We start from the raw sequence: 12,702 nt of genomic DNA on the forward strand, positions 1-12,702 counted from the left end.
ATGAACCAAATGAGGAATATTTAAACTTTTTCTGACTAACAACTCACTCAAAAAAAAATTAACATGCACTCACACACTAAATTTGGACTTCTCCAAATATAGACTGAACTCACCCTAACTCACTCTTAATTCATTTAACTCACATTTTAAATCTAAACTGCATTACTCAAATTGAATCTTGTTAAATCTTCGGGAGTAATTACTATTTTCAACATTAAACATCTTACATCAAGACGTTTAAGAAAAATGGTCATACTCACAAAAAGAATTGCGATGAAGAGATTGCAGCAAATTGTCGTTGATCTTCACGTGAAGTACTTTAGAAGAGACAAAATCATGTACATAAATTCCATGCCCAGAAATTTGAATGAGCAATATGAATTTTCATGCAGTAACTCTCCTTCAACTAAGTCGTCAAGCTCTAGCCATGGCGTCAACACGGGAATTGGACGAAATAATTTGTATGGTAGTTTTCTTCTGAGAGCACTCCTGCCCTTCTCCACTTGCATCAATGTGAAAGATGAGTTGGATTCTGAATCGGGTAATGATGACATTCCCACTTCATTGACCGCGATGGAGATGATGATCAGTGTTCTAGCTATAAGCATCTTTAATTTTCAGTTAATTCTGATTCTAATGAATCATCCTCTGATCCCTTCACTTTTGTTTCAACCACGACATGTTCCAGCTGTTGTTTAAGCTCAAAAATTGATAGGCATGCAGAAATATTTATAGCCACATTTTACAAGAAGATGCATCCGCAACGTCAAGATTCTTATGTGAAATGCCATGGATGGTTGGCCAGGCGATCCAATTAGTTGAAATGAAAGTAGGTGTTAATTATGTTGGGTATTTTTACATGGATGGAGAAAATACCAAAACCAAAATTCAAACTAAACACAGAGACAATGCTCTGTTCTTTGACTCTAGGATCTTTTTGTGCAGAGGAAGACAAAAAAAATTTCACTGAGGAACAGAGTATTTCACCATAAAATATTTCTATTCATTAAAACAAAAAAACATTCACTCTGTCTTCATATGAGAATTTACACTGCTGGAAAAATTCCCATTAACATTTACTGCTGTAAAACCTCCATTCACATTTACTGGTGTAAAACAATTTTACATACTGCTGTAAAAACAAAACTTACACAGACTTACAAAAACTCGCTCCACCATTTTCTTTATGCACTGCTGTGCAAAACCACACATGGTTTTTCTTACACCTCTGTTTTGCAATACATCACAAAAACATTACAACCTGTTCATTATAATTTTTCCGCACTGCTGTGCATACATCTCTCTTGTTCTTTATCGCTGCTGCGAACACACACTGTCTTTACCTCCCGTGTGCCATCATACAAAAATAACACACTTCACTTGTTATATGTTTCATAACAAAAATGGTCAACGCAATTAAAAAAAAATACAACATATCTTTACGAACATTAATACATGCCGTATATAAAAAAATATATAAAAATATGTATTAAAACGTGCCCATACTCATATTAAAAGGGCCACCTAAATCTACGTACCACCATTAAATTCCAAGACATTTCTTCCACGGCGGTCAAACTCAAGAATCGAACACTCCACGCAATGGTTTTAATTTGATGTTGGTCGTATGCAGGTGTGCAGCTTCGGACAATCAATGGCGGAGAACACGGGAGCAAATCCAACGGTGGAGAACAATATCGGAAGGCCAACATATGCTGAACATTAACACCCGAGAAAATGAAGTTGGGATACGTCAGGGGTGAACCACATGTCAGCTCTAAAATTTCTTGGGTTCGATCATCGGAAAATCCCTTTTGCCGGAATGTGACCCGAGAGCTCTCCGGCGGGTCTGTTTACCGTTTTCTGGCAGCTGCGTTGAAATTACGATTTCAACACTCCCCTTTAATTTCAACAGCTGGGCATTCGGTCATACCGAGACACTTCCTCAAAAATTCAAAGCTCTTCTGATCCAGTGGCTTTGTCAAGATGTCTGCTACCTGTTCTTGAGTCCTGCAATGTTCTAGGACAATTTCTCCATTGTTCACCAATTCTCTGATGTAGTGAAACCTGGTATCAATGTGTTTCGTTCTCTTATGAAACACTGAATTCTTTGACAATGCAATAGCTGAGCTATTGTCACAAAAAATCACTGTCGCTTTTGCCTGCTCTTGGCCTAAGCTTCTCAACATTCTTCTCATCCACACTGCTTGACATGCTGCTGCTGTAGCTGCCACATATTCAGCCTCTGCTGTAGACAATGCTACAATGGACTGCTTCTTAGAAGCCCATGAAATGGCTCCTGAACCCATATTAAAAACATAACCGGAAGTGCTCTTCCGATCATCTACACTTCCAGCCCAATCACTGTCAGTGTATCCAACCAAATCTGAATGTTCTGAGGCATGATATAGAATTCCAAACATTTTAGTGCCTTTGACATACCTCAAAATTCTCTTTGCTGCCTGCCAATGTGCCTCCTTTGGCCTCTCCATGAATCTGGAAATTAAACTAACAGCATACATTAAATCAGGCCTAGTTGCTGTTAAATACATAAGGCTGCCCACAATGCTTTTGTACAGGCTAGGATCAAAATCCTTGCTGCTGTCCTCTCTGCTGAGTTTTAATCCCATCACTGTGGGAGTGATTGCTGCCTTGCATTCTTCCATCTTAAATCTGCCCAAAACTTGATTTACATATCTTGCTTGAGATATAAAAATTCCTTTTTCATTTTGATCTACTTCTATGCCTAAGAAGTATCTCAACAAACCCATTTCAGTCATTTCAAATTCATCCTTCATGACTGATTTAAAATTCTCAATGAGATAAATATCATTTCCAGTGAAAATAACATCATCTACATACAAGACAACAATTAAAATTTTACCATCCTTTTCCTTGATGTAGACTGTGGGTTCTCCTTCACATTTGTCAAATTCATTATCTAATAGATATGAATCTATCCTGCTGTACCATGCTCTTGGCGCTTGCTTCAGCCCATAAAGAGCTTTCTTCAATTTGCACACTTTGTGCTCTTCACCTTTCTTCTCATATCCGAGAGGCTGTTCCACATAGACCTCTTCCTTTAACACTCCATTTAGGAATGCTGACTTCACGTCCATTTGGTAGACTTTCCATTTGTTTTGTGCTGCTATGGACAACACTGCTCTCACGGTTTGCATCCTTGCAACCGGTGCGAAAGTCTCCTCATAATCTCTCCCATACTGCTGCTTGTACCCTTTGACAACCAGCCTTGCCTTGTGCCTTTCTATCTTGCCTTCAGCATTGCTCTTGGTCTTATAGACCCATTTCACACCAATGACTTCTTTGCCTTTTGGTAACTCAACCAAATCCCATGTTTTGTTTCTCTCTATGGCATTCATCTCCTCATCCATAGCTTCTATCCATTTCCTATCTTTAATTGCATCTTCGAAATGAATGGGATCATCAACATGACAATACAAGGCAAATAAGGAATTCATTCCTTCATCATAAATGTCACTTAGATTTCTAAATTTCTTACCTCTTTCACTTGGTGTGCAAGTGCTTGAAGATGCACTTGAATTTCCTCCTTGTGGTGTGCTTGGAGAAGCACTCTCATTTATCCTCAATGGTGTTCCTTGCTGTCCTTGTGTTGGCGCTGCTGTTTGGGGATGTACTTCAGCCACCTCCTCTTCATCTTCATCATGAGACAAACAGTTTTTGACATTCACTGTTTTCTCTATGCTTCCATCCCAAGCTTCTTCCTCAATGAATTGAACATCCCTGCTTACAAAGAACTTCTTGGTAGATGGGATGTACAGCCTGTAGGCTTTGGATTCATCACTGTATCCAATGAAGATGCATTTCTCCCCTTTGCTGTCCAACTTCCTCCTTAGCTGATCTGGAATGTGTGCATAAGCCACACATCCAAAAACTCTCATGTGGGTGACTCCTTGCTTTCTCCCACTCCATGCCTCTTCTGGCACTTTGTTCATGACTGCCTTTGTAGGACACATGTTCAAAATATAAACTGCACAATGTACAACTTCAGCCCAATACTCATTTGGCAAATGCTTTGCCTTCAACATGCTCCTCGCCATATCCATGATGGTCCTGTTTTTCCTTTCAGCAACTCCATTTTGCTGCGGAGTGTACCGAGTTGTGAACTGTTTATGTATTCCATTTTCTCTACAAAACTTTAGGAATTCATTTGAGATATACTCACCTCCTCTATCAGTTCTCAATACTTTTATGTGCAGCCCGCTTTGGTTCTCCACAAGTGCTTTGAAATTTTGGAATTTCTCAAAGACTTCACTTTTGTTCTTGAGGAAATATATCCAAGTCTTTCTTGTAAAATCATCAATGAATGTCAAGAAATATAGGCTGCCAGCTAATGATGGAGCTTGCATTGGTCCACACAAATTTGAGTGGATAATCTCTAAGGGTGTCTTTGCCCTTATGCTTTTCCCTGATGGAAAACTTTCTCTATGTTGTTTGCCCAATATACAACCTTCACAAAGGCTGTCCGGCTTCTCTATCAATGGTAATCCCTTTACCATTCCTTTTCTGCTCAATAAGTTTAGACCTCCAAAATTTAGATGCCCGAATCTCAAGTGCCATAACCAGTTCTCATCCTTTGGCACGCTTTGGAAGGCCTCTTGGGTGACTGCTGCCATTTCCCTTTTGTTCTTCATGTCTGCCCTGATCCGGAGAGGGAACATCCCGTTCCTTGTCATCTTCACTTCAGCAATGCATCTTTTGCTGGGTGGTATGTTCTTGATGGTGCACACATCATTTTCAAAGTAAACATTGTAACCCTTTTGGATAAGCTGTCCAACACTCAATAGGTTACATCTCATTCCGGGGACATAGTAGACATCTGCTATGGTTTTCCTTTCTCCTTGTTTTGTAAAATTTTTTACCTCCCCTTTTCCCATAACAGACACTTTACTATCAGTTCCTAGTGTGACCTCTGATTTCAAATTCTGATTTAAGGCTGAAAAGAGGGATATATTCCCTGTCATATGGTTGCTGCAAACTGAGTCTAAAAACCAAATGTCCTCACTATGTGTTTCAGCCATGTTACAAGCTAACAGGACATTATCTTGACTGTTGTTTTCTCTTGTAACATTTGCATTTTGTCTGCTGTTCTTATCATGCTGTTTCTTACTACAATCACTAGCATAATGTCCATACTTTTTGCAATAATAGCATTGAACATTAGATTAATCATACCTTTGTCCTTGAGCATGATGTTGTCCTCCTTGTTGGCTGCTGCCTTGGCCTTGGTTCTGATTTGGATTGATGCCTCTTCCTTGTGCATTTGATGGGCTGTTCCTTCCACCTCTGTTCTGGCTTCTGCCTCTTCCTCTTTGGTTTCCTCTGCCTTGACCTCTTCCTCTTCCAAAGGACATCTGGGTCTTGAAGGCTTGCTCAAGAGATCAGTTTTCATTCCTACTCAACCTCTGCTCATGTGTTATCAGTGATGCATGTAGCTCATCAACTGAATAGTTTGAGAGATCCTTTGTCTCTTCAATGGTGGTGACTATGGCATCAAACCTTGAGGGTAAGACCCTCAATATTTTCTCCACAATCCTTCTGTCTTCGATGGTTTCTCCATGAGTTCTCATTTGTGTGATTACACCAATCACATGAGTGAAGAATGAGTCAATGTTATCTGACTCCTTCATGCTCAGATTCTCAAAATCCTTTCTCAGCAATTGTAGTTTTGCTGTCTTCACTCTCTCCATGCCTTGATAGGCTGTCTTAAGGGTTTCCCATGATTCATTTGCTGTCTTGGCTGCTGCTAACCTTGGAAATATACTCTGGTCTACTGCTAGATACAACAACACACGGGCTTTTGAATCCTTCTTCCTATTTCTCTTCAGCAGATCCTTCTCTCCCTGAGTTAATGCATTGAACTCAGTTTCATCTGCTGGTTCTTCAAAACCATCTTCAACTATTTCCCATAAGTCTTGGGAAGCAAGCAAGGCTTTCATAGTTATTGACCAGTAGTCATAGTTCTTCCCATTAAACTGTGGGAGCTGGGTATTAAACATACCCATACCAGTGCTTGTGCTGGCCATTCCTTGGCTGTGTATTTTAAAAACTGACTGTCTCTTTCAGCAGCAACACAAAAAAAACTTTGAGAAATACCTGAACCCTTCGTTGTCTGAGTCTTCTCTCTGCCTGAGAAGTTTTGCTGCAGCAACAACCTTCTCCCTTCAGCTTCTTTAACTTCTTTAAAGAGCCTGAGCCTGCTCTGATACCACTGTTGGGTATTTTTACATGGATGGAGAAAATACCAAAACCAAAATTCAAACTAAACACAGAAACAATGCTCTGTTCTTTGACTCCAGGATCTTTTTGTGCAGAGGAAGACAAAAAAAATTTCACTGAGGAACAGAGTATTTCACCATAAAATATTTCTATTCATTAAAACAAAAAAAACATTCACTCTGTCTTCATATGAGAATTTACACTGCTGGAAAAATTCCCATTAACATTTACTGCTGTAAAACCTCCATTCACATTTACTGGTGTAAAACAATTTTACATACTGCTGTAAAAAAATACTTACACAGACTTACAAAAACTCGCTCCACCATTTTCTTTATGCACTGCTGTGCAAAACCACACATGGTTTTTCTTACACCTATGTTTTGCAATACATCACAAAAACATTACAACCTGTTCATTATAATTTTTCCGCACTGCTGTGCATACATCTTTCTTATTCTTTATAGCTGCTGCGAACACACACTGTCTTTACCTCCCGTGTGCCATCATACAAAAATAACACACTTCACTTGTTATATGTTTCATAACAAAAATGGTCAACGCAATTAAAAAAAAAATACAACATATCTTTACGAACATTAATACATGCCGTATATAAAAAATATATATAAAAATATGTATTAAAACGTGCCCATACTCATATTAAAAGGGCCACCTAAATCTACGTACCACCATTAAATTCCAAGACATTTCTTCCACGGCGGTCAAACTCAAGAATCGAACACTCCACGCAATGGTTTTAATTTGATGTTGGTTGTATGCAGGTGTGCAGCTTCGGACAATCAATGGCGGAGAACACGGGAGCAAATCCAACGGTGGAGAACAATATCGGAAGGCCAACATATGCTGAACATTAACACCCGAGAAAATGACGTTGGGATACGTCAGGGGTGAACCACGTGTCAGCTCTAAAATTTCTCGGGTTCGATCATCGGAAAATCCCTTTTGCCGGAATGTGACCCGAGAGCTCTCCGGCGGGTCTGTTTACCGTTTTCTGGCAGCTGCGTTGAAATTACGATTTCAACAAATTATTTATTGGAAAAATGTTTTCAGAAGACTCCTCATGCCCATCCACACTGCCAAAAGATTCGTTGACTAAACAAAGTTTCACGTTCCCTTGGTCCTAAGGAATTGAGGTGAGTAATATCCATGCTGCTACTCAGCATTCAATGTAATGGTCGACTTACTCAACATCTTTTTAGTTTGTTAAGTAGCGTGAGTTTCTTTGGTAAGTGGTGTGAGTGTTGATTGCAAGTTAAATTTTTGGTGTGAGAAATTTAGACAAATATATATTTAAGCTGTTAAAATTATTTAGATTTAGTCCGCGTCATAGTAGATTTTAATATAACTCAATTTTTACACACAGAATTTCAAACCAATAACTTTCACATCACATTATGTCTTAACAATCCACTCATCGCAATTTTACATCACATAATGCCTTAACAATCTATTCTATCTTACAGTGTAAACTACCTACTCAATATTCAACACTGCTATGCATGGTATACAACCCATCCGATTCTAAACCAATTAAAATCTGAAAATCTATACACTACATAGCAGTTCCTGCTCTAATTTAACAATGTTAGAACTTTTCTGTATTTCCGAAAGCTGTTATCTCATTACGCCATGATGCGCCTTATTCTTAAATGATCCGCTAGTTTGATCCTTTACACTGTTAGGTACCTGCAATTAACGAAGAGTTTGATAACAAAGTTTTAAGCTGCTTAATGCTTCCAAAAAGTCATTTGAACGGTGTTGTTAGTTTCCTTTTGTTTCCGCACGAAAGATCCGTGAAACATTCAAATAGTCACCCATCCCAATCGAACAAGCCGTGGTATGGTACCTGTAGACCTGTTACCTAGTTTTTCTTGGTGGAATATGTTTGTATTTTTAAAATAAATTATCATAAAATTATTAGGATGTTTAAATTCTACTTATCATACCAATTTAACTTAAAATTTTAATAAAATTATATAAAATTTTAAATAAAATTAAATGAAAAATTCAATTAAAAACGAAAAACATCTATTAATTAAACTCTATCTTGCAAGAATCAAACAATATTGTCAAGTAGTAGGTACGGATGATTACTATACTCTTTTCGCCATTTGCCTAGTCAATGAGGACCAAACAGTCTAGTAAAGTAGTAGGTATGGAAGAATTGTTTTCATTTTGTATTTTCATATTTTGAAAGAAAACCAAAGATGAGTGTATTTGGTTTTTTCCTGTTGGAGTTTCATGATAGTATTCTTGATGTGATGGTTTAAATAATAAATAGTATTTTGAAATAAAGAAATAGATTTAATATAATCGAAAACTTAAAATTAACATTTTTTAAAATTTTAATAAGATTATAATAAAAACAGTAGAAGGACGATCAATCATATCATTAGATTTTTGTGAAAAATAATAAGAAGAGATTGGAAAAGTTTAATCATTCGATTCTTAGATTTTTGCTAAAATTTATAATAAGAGATTAGAAAACTTTAATCATTCGATTCTTCTATTTGTACGAAAACTTAAAATTATAATTTTCTCATCGATAGAGACACCTTGACTAAGAAAGAGGAAATATTTTCATAGTTAGTCGAGGAGAAATCTGCTCCTTCCCGGTAAGTTATTTTTCAATAAATTAAGATTTTCACTCGGTTTGCGTCGTGACCAGTCAAGCAGCTTTCCTCTTGGCTCGTCGTAACAGTGATATCCCCCGGTTTCCACGCGCATCGTCCTGAAACGAACCATATTTATATGCTGCCAACCGCATAGGGAGCACTAAGGCGGAACGATATAACTTTGGAGAGTTTCGTGTTTGGTGGTACTTCAGAAATGAGTATACCTTCATTTCTTAAACGCCTTACAGCCAGGCGTTTATGGACAGTGGTGATACTCAAACGAAGAATTGCAATGAAGAGATTGTTGGAAAACATTGATAAATTCAACCACCAGCATTAAAAGCCGAACCTAGCCTCTTCTAGAGAAGTCGGTGTTTTCTGGAGAAGTCGGCAGCAAGCGGCGGTAGTTGGCAGATTACTGTAGAATTTACGGCTATCCATGTGTATAAATTTGCATGTTTGTTAATGCAATGATGAAGCTCTTCCATGAGTCTTCCAGTGTCTAAGTTGGTATCAGAGCGAGCGTGAAGTTCGAAGTTCTAAGTGTTTTATGTGTTATGGGTTTGAGTCTGCTCGCTCTCTGAGTGCTGTGTGTTCAGCAGTGTAATATCTAATTTGGTATCAGAGCTGAGGGTTTCGGCAGAGTTCAGGAGTGTGAGCTGTATTGAGTGTTGAGTTAGACTGCCTGGTGAGGTCTGTTCGAGTAAGAACAGTGTTGTGTAAACCGTGAGGAGGAAGGCATGCCCCTGTCCAGTGTAATGAGCTGTGTGCTCATCAAGTTGGGCGCTGTGTGCTCAGCCAGTTGTCGTGTGGCTGCGTGTAGTGGAGCTGTGTGCTCATCAAGGTGGGTTGTTGTTGAGCTGACGATCTGTGGAGCATGTGTGAGAGAGTCGATTGTGGAGGTTCGGTGAGTTAGGGGCGTGCGAGCTCAGAGAGTTGTGGGCTCGGTGGTTGTGAAGGGCAAGTGGACTCTGCCCTACTGGTTGTTGCGTTGGTGTGCAGTGTTCCAGAGCCTGGAGCCGTTGTGTTAAGTGTCTGCTACAGTGCGTAAACAACTAGAAGAGGAGATCTTGTTGTTGGTTGATGACTAGAGTAGCATTGAAACTTGTTCGTCGGCCTATGTGTTGAAACCTATGGGACGAGTATGTTATTCTACAGGGTTGGCATGGATGTTGAAGACTATCCATCCACATACTTGAGGTTGAAAGCCGCGGATCACAGTGCAAGAGGAGTCTGTTCAACAATGTGTTGCAAAGTTAGTGTGTGTGCCTGTTGAAGATAATGTCTACTAAGAGCCTTTAGCAAGAAGGCAAAAATGAAATGTTTGTTGTAAGCCTAGCTGAGACTTAGACCAACAGGCATGTCAATTAGGAGTATGTTTACAGTGTCTTATATATTGTATAGTTGTCATATGGTTGGATTTAAGGGGGAGTGTTGGAAAACATTGATAAATCCAACCACCAGCATTAAAAGCCGAACCTAGCATCTTCTAGAGAAGTCGGCGTCTTCTGGAGAAGTCGGCAACAAGCGGCGGTAGTCGGCAGATTACTGTAGAATTTACGGCTATCCGTGTGTATAAATTTGCATGTTTGTTAATGCAATGATGAAGCTCTTCCATGAGTCTTCCAGTTTCTAAGTTGGTATCGGAGCGAGTGTGAAGTTCGAAGTTCCAAGTGTTTTCTGTGTTATGTGTTTGAGTCTGCTCCGCTCTCTGAGTGCTGTGTGTTCAGCAATGTAATATCTAATTGAGATTGCAGCAAATTGCCGTCGATCTTCGAGTGAAGTACTTTGGAGGAGACAAAATCACGAACATAAACTCCATCGGAGGTAATTTCAATGATCACTATGAATTTTCATGCAGCAGCTCTCCATCAACTAATTCGTCCAACTCCGGCCATGGGGTTAACTCAAGAAGTCGACGAAATAATTTGTACGGTCGTTTTCTTCTGAGAGCACTCTTGCCCTCCTGCACTTGTCTCGATGTGAAAGATGACTTGGATTCTGAATTGGGTAATGATGACATTCCCTAGTTCATTGCTTGCGATGACTTGGATTCTGAATTGGGTAATGATGACATTCCCCAGTTCATTGCTTGCGATGAAGATGATGATCAGTGTTCCAGCTATACCGATCCCGAACTTTCCATGAATTCAGATTCTAATGAATCATCCTCTATGCCTTCAATTCTCTTTCGACCACCACATATTCCGACGGTTGTTTGAGCCCAGAAATTGATAGGCAGGCGGAAGAATTTATAACCACATTTTACAAGCAGATGTGTTTGCAGCGTCAACGTCAAGATTCTTATGAAAATTACCAAGAAATGTTGATCAGAGGATCCAGTTAGTTGAAATCAATCCTAGCTGCTAATTATTTATGTATGTTTGTGTTCTCATCAATGGAGGTTACGTTGCTAGGTTTTCAGCTAAAACAAATCTGCCAGTTATTTTGTTAGTTGGTAATTTCTAGTATTTTAAGTAGAGTAAATTTAGGAACAGGTAGTTAGTTATCAGCTGAATGCTGAAAACACCCGCTATTCTAGGGTTAATGTTTGGAGTGCCAACCCCGGAGTGAACTGTTAGCCGCTGCTCAAGAATAAGCTATCGGTTGCTGGAAAGAGAGAAATCGCTATCGGTTGCTGGAAAGAGCGGCAGATAGATGTTTGAAGGTGAAACCGCGGCCGCTATTGGGTATTTTTCTTTTTAAATGGGAAAATACCAAAAACCAAATATTCAAACACACAGAGGCAGTGCTCTGTTTTTACTTTACTCCAGGATCTTTTGTGCACAGGAAGACTCAAAAAATTTCACAGAGAAAACAGAGTAATTCACCACCATTAAACTTTCTATTCATTAAAAATTGATACAAAGATTTACCACTGTAAAATCCCTTTTTATATTCACTGGTGTGAAAAACAACTTACTGCTGTAATAAAAAGATTTACATAAGTTTACTGCTGTGAAAAGAAATTTACACAGAGTTACAAAAATCGCTCCACCATTTCCTTTCTGCACTGCTGTGCAAAACCACACATGGTTTTTTTTCTTTTCCAAAAATTACTTCACTGGTTCTTATCCTTTTACACACTGCTGTGTGTTCTCCTTTTTACTGCGCCATCATTCTTTTACACTGCTGTGTGTAAAAAAAACTTTCCAACCATGTGCGATACATGCATTAAAAAAAATCAACACACTCAAAACATAAACTTATTACATACGACCTTTTTCTTTTAATACATGCCGTATAAGAATATATATAAAAAACATATATTATACGTGCCCATACTTATATTAAAAGCATCTACCTAAAAACTACGAACAACACATAAATTCATTAAATTTTTATACGGCGGTCAACCCATAAGTCTTTTACTCCACGCATAACTTTAATTTGATGTTTGTCGTATGCAGGTGTGCAGCTTTAATCAATCAACGGCGGAAAACACGAGAGCACATCCAACGGTGGACAACAATATCGGAAGACCAACAAGTGCTGAAAGTTAACCTCCGAGATTCTTACGTTGCGTTACGTCAGGGGTCAACCACGCGTCAGCTCCATATTTTCTCGGAGCTCCTTCCCGGAATATTCCTTCGTCGGCAAATAGCTCCGAGAAAATCCGGTGAACGTTTTCTGGCTTGGTTCACGGTTTTTCTTGGTCTGCGTTGAAATTAGATTTCAACACTCCCCTTTAATTTCAACAGCTGGGCATTCAGTCATACCCAGACACTTTCTCAAAAATTCAAAGCTCTTCTGATCAAGTGGCTTTGTCAAGATGTCTGCTACCTGTTCTTGAGTCCTGCAATGT

The sequence above is a fragment of the Pinus tabuliformis genome, chromosome 2_2, assembly GCF_031772625.1.
Source record: "Pinus tabuliformis cultivar Carrire ecotype Pingquan chromosome 2_2, CPIR1, whole genome shotgun sequence".
Taxonomy (NCBI): Eukaryota; Viridiplantae; Streptophyta; class Pinopsida; order Pinales; family Pinaceae; genus Pinus; species Pinus tabuliformis.